The following is a 17,324-nucleotide window of genomic DNA, read 5'->3' as shown; positions in this document are numbered from 1 at the left end:
TTATTTCATGCTAAGGCGCTAGACGCAATCAACTCCGTTTTTAACCAGCACCAGAAGACTACTCTAAGGAAAACAAAGTCAACCGCAAAGAAACTATGTAATAACCTGAAGCTTGACCGCCAGTGCGTGCTAATGAAAATATCAAAAAATCATCCCTTGACATTTAAACCTTAAAACTACAAACCTGTGACGACCCTTTCTTGGTGAAATCCTCGGACGATGTGATTGACTATTTAAGTGACAATTATAGCAGTGACTTTGGGGTATATGCTCAGTTGACATTAAGGATTTGTACTATTCGATCCCCCAGGACGAGACGCTGGTTTCCACTGAAAATTGTATTGACAGACACGGAGCAATTACGTTCCAAAATGCCTGCGGTGTGTCGGCGGGTGGGTTTTTGGAACTTCTTTCCGTGTACCTTAAGTCCACGTATGTGCTCTGGGAAGAGAACGTGTACATTCAGAAACGCGATTTATACCTCAGTGATTTATACCACGCACAGAAAGACAGGTATCTTTTCAACACCCTCACGGAAAGCAGTGTGCGAAAGGTGTTCATATATGTTGATGACTATTTAGTGCTTTGCGATGGCAGCAGCACGAACACCCTTGACGTGACCTCAGAGGCTGTAGCCTGCTTTAGTCGTGCTCTTTGCCCATTAACAGTTACACGCGAGTTTCCTGTACAAGGGTCGTTGAGATTCCTTGATCTGAGACTGCATTTCACTAAGGGGAACGTGTGCTTGGCCTATGAACCAAGAGGTGATAAGGCACCACTGCCTTTCCAATCGGCGCACTCCAAGCTGATAAAAAGGGCCATTGCAAACCTATGCTTGTGAAACGCGCTCAAGAAGTCGTGCATCCACACGAAGGAAGCGTGCTTTCGTCGTCAGATAGAACGCCTTTTGGTAGAGGGTACCCCTCACACCTACTTGTGTCTGTCGCGGAACGATTAAGCAAGAAGCTTGAACTGCGTGATAGCTGTAGGAGGCCTAAAGACAGACGAAAAATTGTGGCCCTCCCTTACATCCACAACATCTCCCACCGTCTCAAAAAGATTGGCCGAAGAGCTGGTGTTAATGTCGTGCTCACAGCCCAGTGAAAACTAAAAAGCCTTTGCCGGCGCGTGAACGCCGAAGAGCCGGAAAAACTGCACGGGTGCACAACAGAACCACCAGACCGGCTTTGTGGAATGCGCGGAAGGCGTTGTTTATTCCCTTCCGGTGAAATGTAGGAAGAAGTACATAGGCCAGACAGGCAGATGCACCAACGAAAGGCTGAAAGAACATAAAATTAACGTCGAGCAAGCACGCAGGCATATTAGAATTCATGTAAAGGATTGCCCATCAAAAGCTTGCTCGGCTGAGTATGCACAGTGCAATGTGATAGAAAAGCACACCGACAAGCTCGTTCGCGAGATAATTGAGGCAGCCGAGATAATGAAGCTTGGAGACGACTGTATCAGCAAGCCATCTGTACTTTTGACAACAAAAGAACTGGAGCTGTTGGACGCGCGATGACTGTTGGGGGAAGTGATGACACGCGTGGCAGGAGTCACGTATCTGTGTCACGTGCTGTGTGTAGGCAGTATATCAGGCAATGTTTACCTTGAAATAAACTTGTTGTAAGTCAGCGCTCGTGGTGTCTTCTTATTCTATGTACTATGTTTTTTGCGCTGTTACTTCGAAATGGATCAGCAACAAGCCCAAGCTGCAGTTCTGGCTGGGATAGTAAAGGTTTCGCTTCACAATGAAAAGCGTTTAGCCCGCCGCGGAGCTCAGTGATGAAGGCGCTCGTCTACCGAGCGGGAGCACCCGGGTTTGATCCCGACCTCGACGGCCGCGTTTGGATGGAGGCGAAACTCTAAAGGCGCCCGTGTTCTGTGCGATGCCAGTGCACGTTGAATATCCCCAGATGGTCGGAATCAATCAGGAGACCTTCATAACGGCACTCCTTTCTTTCTTCTTTTGTCAGTGCACGTTAAAGAACCCCGGCTGACCGAAATTTCCGGAGCCCTTCACTAGGGCGTCCCTCACATCCTCAGTCGCCTTGGGACGTTAAACAGCCGTAAACTATGAACTTTTCTTCTTTCACTCCTTCCTTTATCCCGTCCCTTACGGCCTGGTTGAAGTGTCCATCTAGATGTGAGACAGATATTGCGCCATTTTCTTTCCCCCCAAAAATACCGATTTTCCAATTGAGAACACATCGTTGATACGAAAGCGTCGCTCAAATGAAAGGAGCGAAAAAAAAACCCCGCGATAAATTTAAACAACGGTAAAATAACAAAAACACACGTGCGGCCCAATGAAAAAAAATTGCCGACGAGTACGTTACTTCCTAATGCGAAATTTGAGCGCAACTCATCAGCTGTGTCAGCTTTTCGATACACCGAGGCAAAGAATTCGAGCAAGACATGCACGTACCATTACAGACAACTTTCACACATATTCCTTCTTCAAGAAACACTTCGCTAACAGTTCTTGATTGCCATGACGGAAGCTTTGTGGTCGGAAAAATAGATGAATATATGCTCGACTTGCTGCCATAATGCCTGGTTTTCAAAGCCGAGGCCTGCGCAAGTATTTCGCGAGGTTGACATAGCTGTGGGAGCCGTTACGAACGAGAAGAACGGGGTGTTCTCCCGGATAAGTGGGAAGAAATTCCTGTTTGTCTATATAGCTACATTAGAGTTTCCGCCAACCCTGCCACTATGGCAGGTGGCAAATAATGGTTGAGCGCGAGAGTTTGCTCACCGTTGTCCGCGCTAACGCATGCAGCCACATCTCTCTCTCGTCCCCGCACAAACCTATAAGCGCGATTCAGGCGTCCACTGACCCAGGGAGCCAGTTATGCTCACTTCCTTTATTTAAAATGATCGGAGAATAAAAAGTTCTCGACGCCAACGCCAATGAACAAAACGAACGCCGACGGCCTATGGTAAATTGCTTTTTGAGGAAAGGAAATGGCGCAGTATCTGTCTCGCATATCTAGGCGGACACCTGAACCGCGCCGTAAGGGAAGGGATGAAGGCGGGAGTGAAAGAAGAAAGAGAGAAAGAGGTGCCGGAGTAGAGGCAGAGTCCCTCAATACTATTGAGGGACTCTGGTAGAGGTCTTCGGAATAACTTCGACCAACTGGGGATCTTTAACATGCACAGACATCGCACAGCACACGAGCGCCTCTGGCGTTACGCCTCCATCGAAACGCGGCCGCCGCGGTCGGGTTCGAACCCGGGTAATCCGGCTCGGTAGACGGGCGCCTCACCACTGAGCCACCGCGGCGGGTTAATTCCGCCCCGTGTTTCTGGCACAACGTTGTCAATGCCTGCAGCCCACATCTCTCTCTCATTACCCCACGTACCTAGAAGCGCGATTCACGCGTCCACTGTCCCAGGCAGCCGGTTATGTGCATTTCCTTTCCTTAAAATGGTCGGAGTGGAAAACGTTGTCGACGCCAACGCCAGTGAACACAACGAACGCGGAAGGCCTATGGCTTCAGCGCCGCGTTTTTGGCACAACATTGTGAATGCCAACGCATGCAGCGCACACCTGTCACTACCGCCACGTAGCTTAAAGCACGATTGAGGTGTCCACTGTTCCAAGAACGCAGGTATGCGCCTTCGCTGTGGTTCAGGTGTCCGACCAGATGTGCGAGACAGATAGTGCGCCATTTCCTTTTCTCAAAACCAATTTACCCATTTTGCCGTCTGCTTTCGATGCTCCCGTTCCATTGGTTGCAACGGACAACGGCGACGGCGCCGCAAACATACAAACGGGCGCCAATGAGCTGCGCTCTAAAATCAAAGAAAAAGAAAGACACTAGCAGGATTCCACTCGGATCAGGTCGCAGTCCAGCAGTTACCCGCCTGTGCCTTGGCCACTCCCCCGAAGTGGGTATGTGCAATTTTATTTGAGGCCAACCAACCAACCAGCCAGCTCGGTGCAGCGTTCCGGACAATCCCCCGCCGTGGGCATGTGCCATTAAGCCTGATTACGTCATAATCGTACCACTCGCACACGCTCAGCTCGGACCTGGCTCTCGACTCTTCCTTCGCCCAGCATCGGCCAAAGTGTCCTGAAGAGCTGCATCATCCAACCACATTCTTCCCTCTTGCCTTCGAAGGCGGGAGCTCTACGCGTCGGTGCAGACATCAGCAAGAGAGAGAGAGAGAAAACTTTATTTACAAAGGAATTCGGGGCACGCCCCAGGGTCCCCGCACGACCCCACTGCACTCAAGTGTTTATGTTCCTGAGGTCCATACGTCCCTTCAGTATTCTCAGGACCTAGGCCTGTTGAAGATGCCACCGCCTTCAACGTGGTCGACTGTAGAGGCTGCACGAGATGTCATCGCAGGCGGTACGGCAGGAGGGCGCCTGGATTCTATCAGTCTCCGACAATGGCGTGGACTGGCGGCGACCGACGTGCTTCCTGGAGCCCCTTGCCTGCTGCGTGCTACTGTGTTCCCCAGCGACTGTCCCGTCCAGCTGCCTCACTGCCTGCGCCGGGTGCTACGGTCAGTGCTTGAGGAGGAGCTATGTCCGCCTGCTGGACGCGGAGGGCCTCCGGGAGAGCGACGTCGGCGCGATGACCTGCACCTGCGAGGACCTGGCCTCTCGACCCATCCTGTGCCGGAACGCTGGCAGCTAATGCGCTGGGGCGCGGCCGCCGCTGGTTCTTCTGGCCAGTAAGGTCACGGCTGTACTTCTGCGCTGCGCTGGCCGCTACCTTGCTAGCCTTCTCACGCATGTGACTACCCAGGATAAACGGAATGTAGCGCCCTTGGGATCGCGATCGCCGAGGGTCCCACACGCCGTTTTGTACAAGTCCAAGGTTGCGCGGAGCAGAAACCACCACGGCTGCTTCTAAAGGAACGGCGTTCTCTACCTCTTCCTGTGCCGGTTCCCGGATATTGTGATTCTACAAGGACCAGAACCGGGAATGATGTATCGTGCTAATTTAGTTTTTGCATCGGGACGACGATTGTAAGATTTTTTTTTGTAAATCCGATGAGTCGTTCTCTGATCTGGCGACTACTAAAAAATTGTCTTCATATAAATTATCTACAAATTTTGCATTTGGTTTTGCGGATATATTGTTCTGAAGGCCACGAGAAGAAAATATATTTCTTGTTGAATTTGGTCTCATGCGTATTCACGTAACTCGCAGTTGTAAACTGCGTCTATTGCCTCTGGGAGTGTCGGTGGCGTCGATGTGGTGCTCGGGAGCCACAAACCTAAGCAATGCAAGTTAATTGGCAAGGTATTCAATGCTGTTAACTTTTAACAGCTATAGATTGTTCAGTACTTGAGGTTACACGATAGGCATTCGTAGAAGGCGAGTAATATATGGCTTACTCGTACGGCGCGACAGCAGCAGCTGAAGAGCTGTCGCACCTGCGTTCGGTGCGCCGGGGAACGCCAGATGGCTCTGAACGTCCAAGGAAGCGTGAGGATGAACACCCAGCTGACGATGTCGGCAAAAGAAAGCATGACCTGACACCAGCACATTCTAATGAGGTCGCTATAGTGTGGAGCGGGCTCATGCGTGAGAGACAAAAAAAGATGACAATTACGTTACTTCCTAATGCGAAATTTGAGCGCAGCTAATCAGCTGCTTCAGCTTTTTCATAGATTGAAGCAAAGAGTTCGAATAAGACAATTATGTAGAATTACAGACAACTTGTTATTGTTCACACATTTTCCTTCTTCAAGAAACACACCGCTAACAGTTCCTGGTTGTCATGAAGGAAGTTTTATGGTCAGAGAAATAGGCCGATATATGCTCGTCTTGTTGCACCAATGCCTGTTTCTTAAAGATGAGGTCTATGCAAGTATTTCGCGAGGTTGTCATAGCCGTGGGAGCCGTTGTGAGCGGAAGGAACGGTATGTTCTCGTGTATAAGTGGTAAGAAATTTGTATTCATATGTACTTACATTAAAGTATTAAAGGCCCCACCCACCTTGCCACTATGGCAGGTGGCAGTTAATGGTTGATCGCGCGAGAGATCGTTCACTGCTGTCAGCGCTAACGCGTGCCGCCCACATCTCTCATCACCACACGTACCTATAAGCACGATGATGATGATGATGAAAACTTTATTTATAACAAGGGAGTTTTGGACACGTCGGTCCTTGGGCCCCCGCACGGCCCCACTGCACTCAAACGTTCATGTCCCGGAGGCTCATGACGCTGGCAGCCCGGCCGGTGGCGATGGCTTGCTTGGCCGGGTCCTCGGAGCGCAGTAGGGTCTCCCAAGCCTCCCATGAGGTAAGGTGCTCCAGGCCCCGCGGGGGAGGATCCGCCGGGCAGAGGAAAAGAATATGGTCGAGGGTGGCTTTGGGGTGGTGGCAGAGGGTACAGGAAGGGTTCGTGTGGACTGGGTGATATCGCGAGCGTATATAAGGGGAGGGCAAAGTGCGTGTTTGGAGCCGCCTCCAAAGTGTCTGATGGTAATTGTCGAGGGAAGGATGAGGTGGGGGGTAGAGCCGACGCTCGGCTTTGTAGGCCTGCGTCATTTCACTGAATGAGTGCATGCGCTCCCGCGAGAACCCCAGGTCGGAGGCCGCCGGTGCCCGGTTGAGAGAAGCTCGGGCTAAAGCGTTGGCGGCCTCGTTTCCGGGATTCCCGGAGTGGGCAGGCACCCATATCAGCTCCACATGGCGGGGCGGGTGCGCGGCGAGGGAGTCCAGTATGCGAAATGCAGGGACGTGAACTCTCCCGCGAGCAAAATTTAGTATGGCAGTTTTGGAATCTGACAGTATATATCGCGCCTCCGTGCGGGTGATGGCCAGGGCAATGGCGGCCTCTTCGGCCTCCTCCGAAGTGGCAGTAGGGGTTATGTGAAGTGTGGCAATGGGTTGGAGGGAGGGGTTCGTGATGGCGACAACCGCGTCCTCGCCCGTGCATGCGGCATCCACCCAAACGGCATACGGTTCCGTGCCATAGTATTTGTGGAGTGCCCGTGCGCGAGCTCTGCGGCGGAGTTCGTGGTAGGTGGGATGCATGTTTTTGGGGGGAGGTTTAATAAATAAATCGCGGTGAATGAGGCGGGGTACCTGGAGCTGTGTGGGATCGGTAACTGGTAGGCGTATACAGAGGGTGTGTAGGATGTGTCTCCCGGTGGTGGTTCTCGCGAGACGTATGTATTGTGTCTGTCGGTGGGCCTCAATAAGCTCCCCTATCGTATTGTGCAGGCCTAGTTGAAAGAGTTTTTCGGTTGAGGTATTTTGGGGTAGGTGTAATGCTGTCTTAAATGCTGTTCGAATCATGGCATCCAGGGTGGAGATTTCCCTAGCCTGGAGTTTCAGGTAGGGGAGCGTGAAGATAAAGCGGCTGAGGACGAAGGCATGAATGAGACGACATAGGTCATGCTCCTTCATGCCCCGGTGGTGTGCAGAAACGCGGCGGATTAGGTGTGATATCGACACAGTTGTCTGCTTGAGTTTCCGTATGGTGAGTGTGTTTTTCCCGTTGTTCTGGATGTGGAGGCCAAGTACCCGGAGAGTGTTTACCTCCGGGATGGGCCGGTTTTCCAGTGTCACGGTGATGGGGACTGTGGGACAGTTTCGTGTTGTGGGGCGGATTATGAGGAGCTCCGACTTCTCCGGTGAGCAGGAGAGTCCGATACTCCGCGCATGCGTTTGGGTGAGGATAGCCGCGGACTGTAGGGTGTTCTCTATGTCTCCATCACTGCCATGGGTGGTCCATAGCGTGATATCATCGGCATAGAGTGTATGCCGAAGGTGAGGGATGGTTTGTAGCTTGTGGGCAAGGGGAATGAGAGTGACATTGAAGAGGAAAGGGGAGAGGACGGACCCCTGGGGGGTTCCGACCCCACTAAGGGTGTATGGGGGGGAGATGTGGGGACGGAAGTGAATTTCGGCCGTGCGGTTAGTAAGGAATGTTTGAATATAGGTGTACATACGTTCACCTATGTTCAAGGGGGAGAGAGCCGCCATGATCGCTTGATGGTCCAGGCGATCAAAGGCCTTGGAGAGATCCAAGGCTAAGACAGCAGGCTAGCAATGACCAATGGAGCCAGTTATGCGCACTTCTGTTCCTTAAAATTATCGGAGCGTAAAACGTCAACGCCAATGAACGCCTATGGCTTCAGCGCCGCGTTTCTGGCACAACGTTAACAATACGCGCAGCCCACATCTCTCATCACTTCATGTACCTATAAGCGCGATTGAGACATCTACTGGGCCAGGGAACCAGTAATGTGCACTTCTTTTAGAGCGCAGCTCTTTGGCGTCCGTTCCTGGGTTTCGCGTCGTCGTCGGCCTCGTAACCAGCTCCGCCCCCAATGTCACGCTTTTCAATTGGTCGAAATGCTCGTGACGTCACAGTGCGCGAATTTCAAATGTGGCCAATTGTACTTTGGCTAGTAACCATGCAACCAATCAAAGGGATCGTATAGTGATGCTGCAACTAAGTTGGACTGAGTTTAGTTAATTGCTTAATTAATCAATTAGCCTAATTAATATAGAGGAGAATGAAGAGGTCAGAAGAAAAGAAAAGAAAAGACGCGCGCCGCAGCGACAACAGCGTCCGCGGAAGGAGACGCTGCTGAAGCCGCGTTCCCTCCACCACCACGCACTTCCCCACTCAGTAAGACGTTGCTCGTTTCATATACGTTGTGTCGAACATCCTAGACAGTTCCAACAATTGACAGGTTAATGACAGAACACGATGGATAGAAATACAAGAATATAAATACGAAATAGCCTAATTAACCTTTCTAGTTAGACCGCATAAATCAATAAAACCGAGAACGAAATTGGTCGAGTTGGGGAATCGAACCAGGGTCTCCGGAGTGCGATACGAGCACGCTAGCCACTCCGTAATGCCAGCTGAATGGTTTGGAATGAACAAAGGCGCGTCTAGCTAATACGGCGTCTTCGTTCACTCCCATCTTCCCCCTTTCCCTTACGGCGAGGTGCAGGTGTCCACCCAGATATGCGAGAGAGATACATTTCCTTTCCTCAAAAAATAAATTTACCGTCCAGCAAGGCGTACAGCCGAATTGGCGATGGCGTTCTGTGGACTCCCTGGCAGCGTTGCAAGACGCTGTCGCGTACATCAGTAACACACGCAGACAGCCAATGGACGCGTCATTCGCTGGCAGCACTTGATTCATCATTCACAACCACATTCTTAACGTACGCTCCCTTGCCGCACATGCCAAGGACGTACACCACGATCACATTCTGCGCCACTCCTCTGTACTTTGCTTTGCTGAAACCTGGATGGATCCCGAAGAGCCTCTCGAAATCATAGATTTCCTATACTGCTGTGGTGCTCGCAGAGACCACAACAGAGCGGCGGGAGTCGCTATCTACTTGCGCACAGGTCTCTCTGCAATACCAGTCGAAATGTTTGGCACGTCACATGAAGTTGGCGAACTGTGCGCCGCAAAGTTGCCCAACGGCTTGCTGGTAGTAGCTGCCTACTTCGCCCCTACCGCACTCACGAAAGACGTCGTGCACTTCCTGCAACTCGCATTAACCGTCCATCGATCCACACCGATGTTAGTAGTGGGGGACTTTAATGTTGACATAAAGACAAACAGCAATTTCCTAACACTTATGCGGGATAACATCCCGTTCCTCTCGCTCTTAACGCGTCCCACGGCTGTGACAACCTCGCGAGGCACTTGTATAGATCTCGTCTTTGAGAATCAAGCATTGGTGTACCAAGTCGAACATATATCAGTCTATTTCTCCGACCACAAAGCTTCCTTCATGACTGTCAAGAACTGTTAGTGGAGCCTTTGTTAAAGGAATACGTGTGAAAAATAAAAAAAAAATTCTGTGATAGCGCATACATGTGTTGCTCGATTTCTTTGCCTCAATCTATCGAAAAGGTGAAACAGCTTATTTGCTGCGCTCAAATTTCGCATTAGGAAGTAACGTAATCGTCGGTAATTTTTTCTTAAAATGGCACAACGTTGTCAATGCCAACGCATGCAGCACACATTTGTGACTATACACTACGTAGGTTAAAGTATGATTCAGGTGTCCACTGTTCCAAGAGGGCAGTTATGCGCATTTCCTTTGCTTTCCAAGCTACCGCTCCATCGGTTTCGCAGCTTCAAGAGCAACTGAGGTGCCCACTGCTGGTTACAGCGGACAACGGCGACGGCGACGCCGCGTAAGGCAGAAACGGGCGCCAAAGAGCTGCGCCCTAAAAAATGGCGCGTTCCAACTACTGCTGAACCTGGCTACAGAGTGAAAGCTTTGGCGTATCGGGCAACTGTAGGCGGCTTGGCGTCTGTAACGTTGAGTGTGTTCCGGACAGTGGATTGGACGCTCACCCACCCTGCCACCCTGGCTGGTGGCACTTAATCGTTGACCGGGAGGTAGGTAGGTAGGAAAGACTTTTATTGCTCTATAAAGGTGCTAGTAGCAGACGAGAAAGAAGAGGTCCATCTTCCTTCTTCTAACAGGGTCGGTGCCCCTATTCCAGGGCCCCGCTGAGCTTCGCTGCTCGTTGGGCGTGCTGGATCAGACCTTGTTGGAAACCCAGATCGCCGCTGGAGAGCCGGCTCTCCCACTGTTCTGCACTCTGGTCTTTGCGAAAGTTGTCGTTTTTACTGCATTCCCACGTGATGTGGTACAACGATGGTTTGCTGCCACACCACGGGCAAGTGTCCCGATATTGCGTCGGGTAAATCTCGCTAAGGATATGCAGGTTTGGGAATGTTCCTGTCTGCAATTTTCGCCAATACACTGCCTCTAGTTGATTTAGATCAGGATGAGGCGGCGGATAGCGGATCCGTACCCCCTTATAGTAGTTCAGAATGTCTGAGTACGTAGGGCTGACTCGGTCGGGTAGATCGTCCGATTGGGAGGAAGCTCGGATCGTATACCCTCGAGCTACCTCGTCGGCGCGTTCGTTCCCCGCTATGTAGGTGTGTCCTGGCACCCAGTAAATGCTATGTGTGACTTTTGGTGGGGTCGCGCTCTGGAGGAGCCGGAGCGCGGCGCGACCTATGCGGCCGTTCATGTAGTTACGGCACGCTTCTCTCGAATCTGTAAGGATGGTAAGGGACATGTTGCTTCGGCCAGCTCCTCCTCTTCGGTTACCGTGCAATCCCTCACTGAGGCGCTAGCTAATTCCTTTAAGTTCGAATCAATAACTACCGCCACTGTGCTGTTATGTGAGCTTCCTGTATACGGAACCGCGTCCGTGTATACCGTTGTGGATTTTGTAGCTAGATTTTGTTGTACATACCTCGCCCGGGCTGCTCTACGGGCCGCATGCAAGGTTTGCTCACCCAATGAGCGCTGCGGCCTATTAAAACAGTGGCGCGTCTGCCACAACGTTATCAGCTCTGACGCATGCAGCCCACATCTATCAACCCACGCTCCAATTAGCGCGATTCAGGTGCTGATTGACCCAGGGAGCCTGTTATCTGCAATTCCTTTCCTTAAAATTGTCCCGTTGTAAAACGTTTTCAACGCGAACACAATGATAGCCGACGGCCTATGGCTTCAATGCCATGTTTGTGTCACAACGCTGTGAATCCAACGCATGCAGCGCACATCTGTCACTCCCGCCACCACGTAGCTTAAAAATTACGAGGAACTTCAGCGGCTAAAGTGGTAAAAGGCGAAAACTTGAGTGCTCCATTCTGTTACGCGATTGTTCACTTCACATTCTGTTGGTGCATTAACTGCCAATTAATGACGCTTAATCTTTGCCTTTAGGAGTGGAACGCGACACCGTGTTGTAGCGTTGCCAGGGGGTCCACGGAACGCCACCACCCGTTCGGCGCGGTGCGTTGCCCTTTGAACGCAATGCTTTTTGAGGAAAGGAAATGGCGCTGTAATTCTCTGTCATCTCGGTGGACACCTGAACCGCACCGTACAGGAAGGGAGCAAGTGGAGTGAAAGAAGGGGGGGCCGTAATGAAGATAATGAAAAATGTATTTAAGGAAAGGAAATTACGCAGTAACTATCTCACATACTTCGGTGGACACCTGTCAAAATTCGCGCCCAGTGACGTCACGATCATTTCGACCAATCTGAAACGCGGACAAATTTGCTAACACCTCTTGGTCACGACAGTATGAACCATTAAAGGCTTTCGACTTAAAACACGGCTGAGGTCTCCACTGTCCCATAAGGCCTGTAATGCGCCTTTTCTTTCGAAGCTCCAGCTCTTAATCGGTTTCGTAGCTTAATGCGCGACTAAGGTGCCCACTTTCGCACGGAGTCAGTTTTCCACCTTTGCTTTATCTACTTCGGCGTAGCTCCGGAGCGGCTCAAGGTCGCTCAAGTTCAAACTGGTGTGGTCGGCGAAACTTGCTGAACATACCGTAGTACAGCTTTCGCTTTCAAAAAGGAAAGACACATAACTGACCCAATATGTAGGTGGATGCCCCGCCTGCTCGGTCGACGAGGTCGCTACTCGCGCCCATTGGACTAGAGGTGTGTGAGACTCCAGCCCCGAGCAGTCGAGCAGGGCTGCTTCGAATGCGTCTCGGGAAGGGGAAGGGTTTGGGGGAAGGGAACGATTCTCCTCACAGCCCCAAACAATGTGGAATTTATCGGACACTTCCCCACAGTGAGGGCAACGCCCATCAATTTTCGGGTCAAAATATTTCGCTATTGCACGAATTTCTTTGGAGGAGAAATTCTAGAGGCCCGTGTACTGTGCGATGTCAGTGCACCTTAAAGAACCCCAGGTGGTCGAAATTTCCGGAGCCCTCCACTACGGCGTCTCTCATAGCCTTAGTCGCTCTGGGGCGTTAAACCCCATAAACCAAACCAAACAAAAAGCGTTGGTCTGAAGGCGCCTCAGAGTTCTCTCATCGGCTTTACGGAGGCCCTTAACAGGGACCGAGAAAAGCCCTTGCGGTTAGAAATAGTATTCCACAATTTCCCTGAAAAGCGCCGCCGCACCGGCGACTCGTTGGAGCAGCGTCTCCGCTGCGTTGCTTGCGCTTAGAATCCTGACTCAGCACAATATCATCATGGTGTGCACAAACAACGAGACAAACGCGCTCCGCCTCGCCGCACTGACTCACATCCCCAAGAACTGAAAAACTCTCGCAATTACTGAATACATCATCCTTATGCAGCATGTCATCCTTAACCGACTGCGAAATTACGCGGAAGACCGCGACCTCCTTCCTCCAACAATGTTTGGCTTTAGGGCTAGCTATAGCAACGATGACGTTTCGTTTCTTCGTTTGGCGTCATTTGATGACCATCGTCCCTTCGAAGACGGCTACGATGAACCAATCCGCAAGGAGAGGAGGAGGTGTGACGTCGAGGCCGCGTGGCGCGTGCCAGCAAGTTTCTTGGAACGCAGCAGACGGACAGTAGCGAGCCTACGCGTCGGACGCAGGCAGCCACGGCTCTCGTGTAAGGTAGGCGCTCCAGAGATGTTCGAGGTTGCGAATCCTGGCAACTCGGACGAGAGAAGGCCTGATGTCTGACTCCCGGTTTCTGTGCAGGATGTCTCGAGCGAATCGTCCTCTACTCGTGCAACGGTTCTCGGGTACCTCGATGCCTGCGCTTCCGCTGGCATCGAGGCACCCCTACCGGCCTAAGTGAGCCGCGCCATGCCCACGTCATCGGACCCTCCTGGCTGCCTGCCTGCGCCCTACATTGACGTCAGCGTCCCTCGCTGAACGTTTAGGTAAGGAAGCAAGTTTCTCAATCTGCAGGGGGATTTTATTTTCAGCGTATAGTGGAGGTCCTTCGATTTTTCGCAGTATGTCTCGCGCCTAATATTCGTGTCTTCTCCACCGTCTTTTTCCATGCTTCCTTTTTGTGCATTCCGTTGGCCAGTTGTGACAAAACTGATGATTTACCGTACGGTTTATAGAGGGTTTACGTCCCAAAGCAGCTCAGGATATCAGAGGCGCCGTAGTGAAGAGATTCGGAAATTTCGACCACCTGGTGCTCTTTAAAGTGCAGTGACATCGCACAGTACACGTGACTCTAGAATTTCATTTCCGTCGAATTTCGACCGCCGCGGCCGGGATCGAACCCACGTCTTTTGGGTCAGCAGCCGAGTGCCATAACCACTGCGCCACCGCGGCGGCTATGAGCATCGAGCATTAGGAATATCGAACGAATATTGCGTCGTTAGCCATCTTCGTTTCATCTGGTACAGATTATCCGTTATATCTGGAAATCTATTCTTTTGATATGCCAACGTATACAGAGCAAGATGACAGTTTGACCTCAATTAATTTGCCTGTAATGAACAAATTAAGATTCAAGCAGTCATGGTTTGGGGAAACAAAGATCGTCGATGCCAATCCCTATGATGGGCTGTGCTTTGATTTGACTTATAATCATAAGCTCGATAACGCGCCGAATAGTTTGATAGCACTCCGAATATTCTGCGCCAGTTAGACGGTTCACAATCTGTGTACGAATAGCATCACCTACTGGTCCCACTTGACAATGTGTTTTATACTAAGGCGACCTTGAGTAATGCGTCTTCTAGAGCTAACGATTTTAATCTCAAACGCAGGCGTAAAAGCAGTGCCTGCACAAACGCAGTGTCTGTGTTTGTTGTGTCCATTTCTTGTCTTGTCAGCGTTGCTACTGCGCTGCAGTACTGTGTTCGAAGTACTTGGGAATCCACCTTAATCAGCCTGTCTCTGAGAGAGATTCTATGTGGAAAAAGGTGGCATAAGGGGTTAAACGTCTCACAGCGACGCAAGGGCAATGAGGAACGCCGTAGTGGTTAGCCCTGGATTTAGACCACCGGAGATCCTTCGGCGTTCAGGAGCCACCCAGGTGCCCATGTGTGCCTTAGGAACAACCGCCGTGGAGAAAGAAAGTGGTTTAGTAAGGAATGGAAAGAAATTTCCGACGATTATGTCACTTCCTTATGCGAAATTTCAGCGCACCTCACCAGCTGTTTCAGCTTTTCGACAGATTGAGGCAAAGAGTTCGAGCAAGACGCATGTACAACTTCAGACAACTTATGTTTCACACATATTCGTTCAAGATACACCACTAACAGTTCTTGTCATAGGTGTACCTGTAAGCGCGATTCAGGCGTCCACTGACGAAGGGACTCAGTTATGCGCACTTCCTTTCCTTAAAATGATGGACTGTAAAACGTGGTCAGCGCCAACGCCGATAAATACTATGAACGCCGACGGTCTATGGCTTCAGTGCCCCATTTCTGGCACAACGGTGCCAATGATAACGCATGCAGCGCACATCTTTCACTACCGCCACACGTAGCTTAAAGCACGACTGAAGTATCCACTGTTTCAAGAGGGCCGTTATGCCCTTCCTTGGGCTTTCCAAGCTCCCGTTCTTCATTGGTTTCGCAGCTTAAACGCGACTAAGGTGTCCACTTCTGGTTACGCGGTACAACGGCGACGCCGCGAAACAGGAACGGGCGCCAAACACATAGGCAGGCGATTCGCAGCGGTGAACGGTGGCGGCTATGCGTTTCGGCTCGGGCGGTGCACATATCGAGATCCATCGCCACCGATCCGAGTACCTGGGTTCGAACCCGACCGCGGTGGCAGCGCGTCGCTGGAGTGAAACGCAAAATTAGCTGCAGTTCAACTACTGCTGAACCTGGTTAGAGAGCGAAAGCTATGGCATATCGGGCAGCTATAAGCGGCTTGGCGTCTTTAACGTTCAGTGGATTCTGGACAAGGGATGGGCAGCCCGATAACCCTGCCACTCACCCTGGTAGGTGGCAGTTAATAGTTGGTCGCGAGAGTTCGCTCACCGTTGTCAGCGCTAACGAATGCAGCGCATATCTCTCTCTCTCTCTCTCATCGCCCCACGTACCTATAAGCGCGATTCTGGCGACTACTGACCCTCGGAGCCAGCATGCGCACATACTTTCCTTAAAATGATCGGAGTGTAAAACGTCAACGCCAACGCTAATGAACACAATGAACGCCCACGGCCTATGGCTTCAGCGCCGCGTTTCTGGCATGACGTTGCCAATGCCAGCGCATGCAGCGCACATCTGTTACTACCGCCACGTAGCTTAAAGCACGACTGATGGGTCCACTGTTGCAAGAGGGCAGTTATGCACCTTCTTCCTGCTTTCCAAGCTCCCGCTCCATTGAATTCGCAGCTTAAAGCGCGACTAAGGTGTCCACTGCTGTGTACAAGGGGCGACGGCGACGCCGCGAAAAGAAGAAACGTGCCAAAGGGCTCCGCTCAGAAATTTGGATGATGCTTAAGCCTGGCCTTTCAGAGTGGAACACGGCAGCGTGTTCCGCCGTGGTGGCTCAGCGGTTATCGTGCTCGGCTGCTGACCTGAAAGACGCGGGTTCGATCCCGGCCGCGGCGGTTGAATTTCTTTGGAGGAGACATTCTAGAGGCCCGTGTACTGTGCGATGTCAGTGCACGTTAAAGAACCCCAGGTGGTCAAAATTTCCGGAGCACTCCACTACGCCGTCTTTCATAGCCTTAGTCGCTTTGGGACGTTGAACCCAATAAGCCAAACCAAACCAAACCGACAGCGTGTTGCAGCGCTTCGACGCAGTCGCCATCGACCGTTCGGCGCGACGCTTTGCCCGTTGGAGAGGAGGAGGATAAACTTTATTTTCGTCGACAGATGTATCTGACGGTGTGAGGTTATAGCCCCATCAAGTGGCCATGAGCCCGTAGCGTTCGGCGACTTCTAGGGCTCTTGTCACAACCCGGATCTGTGTGTCCGAGTCGGAGCTGAGCAATGCGGCCTCCCACTGGTCTGGATTCGAGAGCTGCAAGCCTCTAGGGGGGTAGTCCCGAGGGCAAGCCCAGAGTATGTGGGATAGAGTGGCATGTTGGCCACACATTTGACAGGAAGGGGAGCAGACCCCAGGGTATATGCGGGCATATATCGCGGGGTTGGGGAAGGTGTTCGTTTGGAGTTGCCTCCACGCAACTTCTTGGGGTTTGGTGAGAGAACTATGTGCGGGGGGATATAGAAGTCTACCTAAGCGGTAGTGCATGGTTATGTCATGAAATGTGACCATACGATCTCTCGCCGTCCGCAGGACGGGCGACACCACAACCCGGTCGACGAATCCTCGGGCATAATTGTGGGCCGCCTCGTTGCTTGGATGCGACGAGTGCGCAGGGACCCAGATCAATTGGATCGGGCGGAGTTGAAGTTTGGTGGAGTGGAGGAGAGAGAGGGTGACAGGGGAGACCCGGCCTTTGGCGAAACTACGAATCGCCGATTTAGAGTCGCTGAAGATGGTTTCTGCAGAGGTGGAGACCATCGCCAAGGCTATGGCCGCCTCCTCGGCCTCTTCAGGCGATCTGACGGGAATGGAGCACGCAACTAGCGGCCGTCCACAGTAGTTCACAACCGCGAGCGAAAA

At 51.6% G+C, this 17,324-nt stretch overlaps 1 protein-coding gene across 9 annotated transcripts in view; it reads left to right on the top strand.

Annotated features, from left to right (window-relative positions):
* Window positions 1–17,324, top strand: part of LOC149336202 (uncharacterized) — a 222,140-nt gene that overhangs the window by 150,954 nt on the left and 53,862 nt on the right. Inside the window, exons 1-2 of one of the 9 annotated variants that reach the window (XR_016284233.1) lie at window positions 13,206–13,382; window positions 13,470–13,654. The exons of the other annotated variants lie outside the window; for them this stretch is intronic. The gene's annotated coding sequence lies outside the window, so the exon portion shown is untranslated. Of the gene's footprint in view, window positions 1–13,205; window positions 13,383–13,469; window positions 13,655–17,324 lie in introns of those variants that run through there. 9 annotated transcript variants of the gene reach the window in all.

The sequence above is a fragment of the Amblyomma mixtum genome, chromosome 7 (genome assembly GCF_055824585.1).
Source record: "Amblyomma mixtum isolate Tamu chromosome 7, ASM5582458v1, whole genome shotgun sequence".
Lineage (NCBI taxonomy): Eukaryota > Metazoa > Arthropoda > Arachnida > Ixodida > Ixodidae > Amblyomma > Amblyomma mixtum.
The sequence above is the reverse complement of the archived record's forward strand: the minus strand, read 5'-3'. Positions and strand labels throughout refer to the sequence as shown.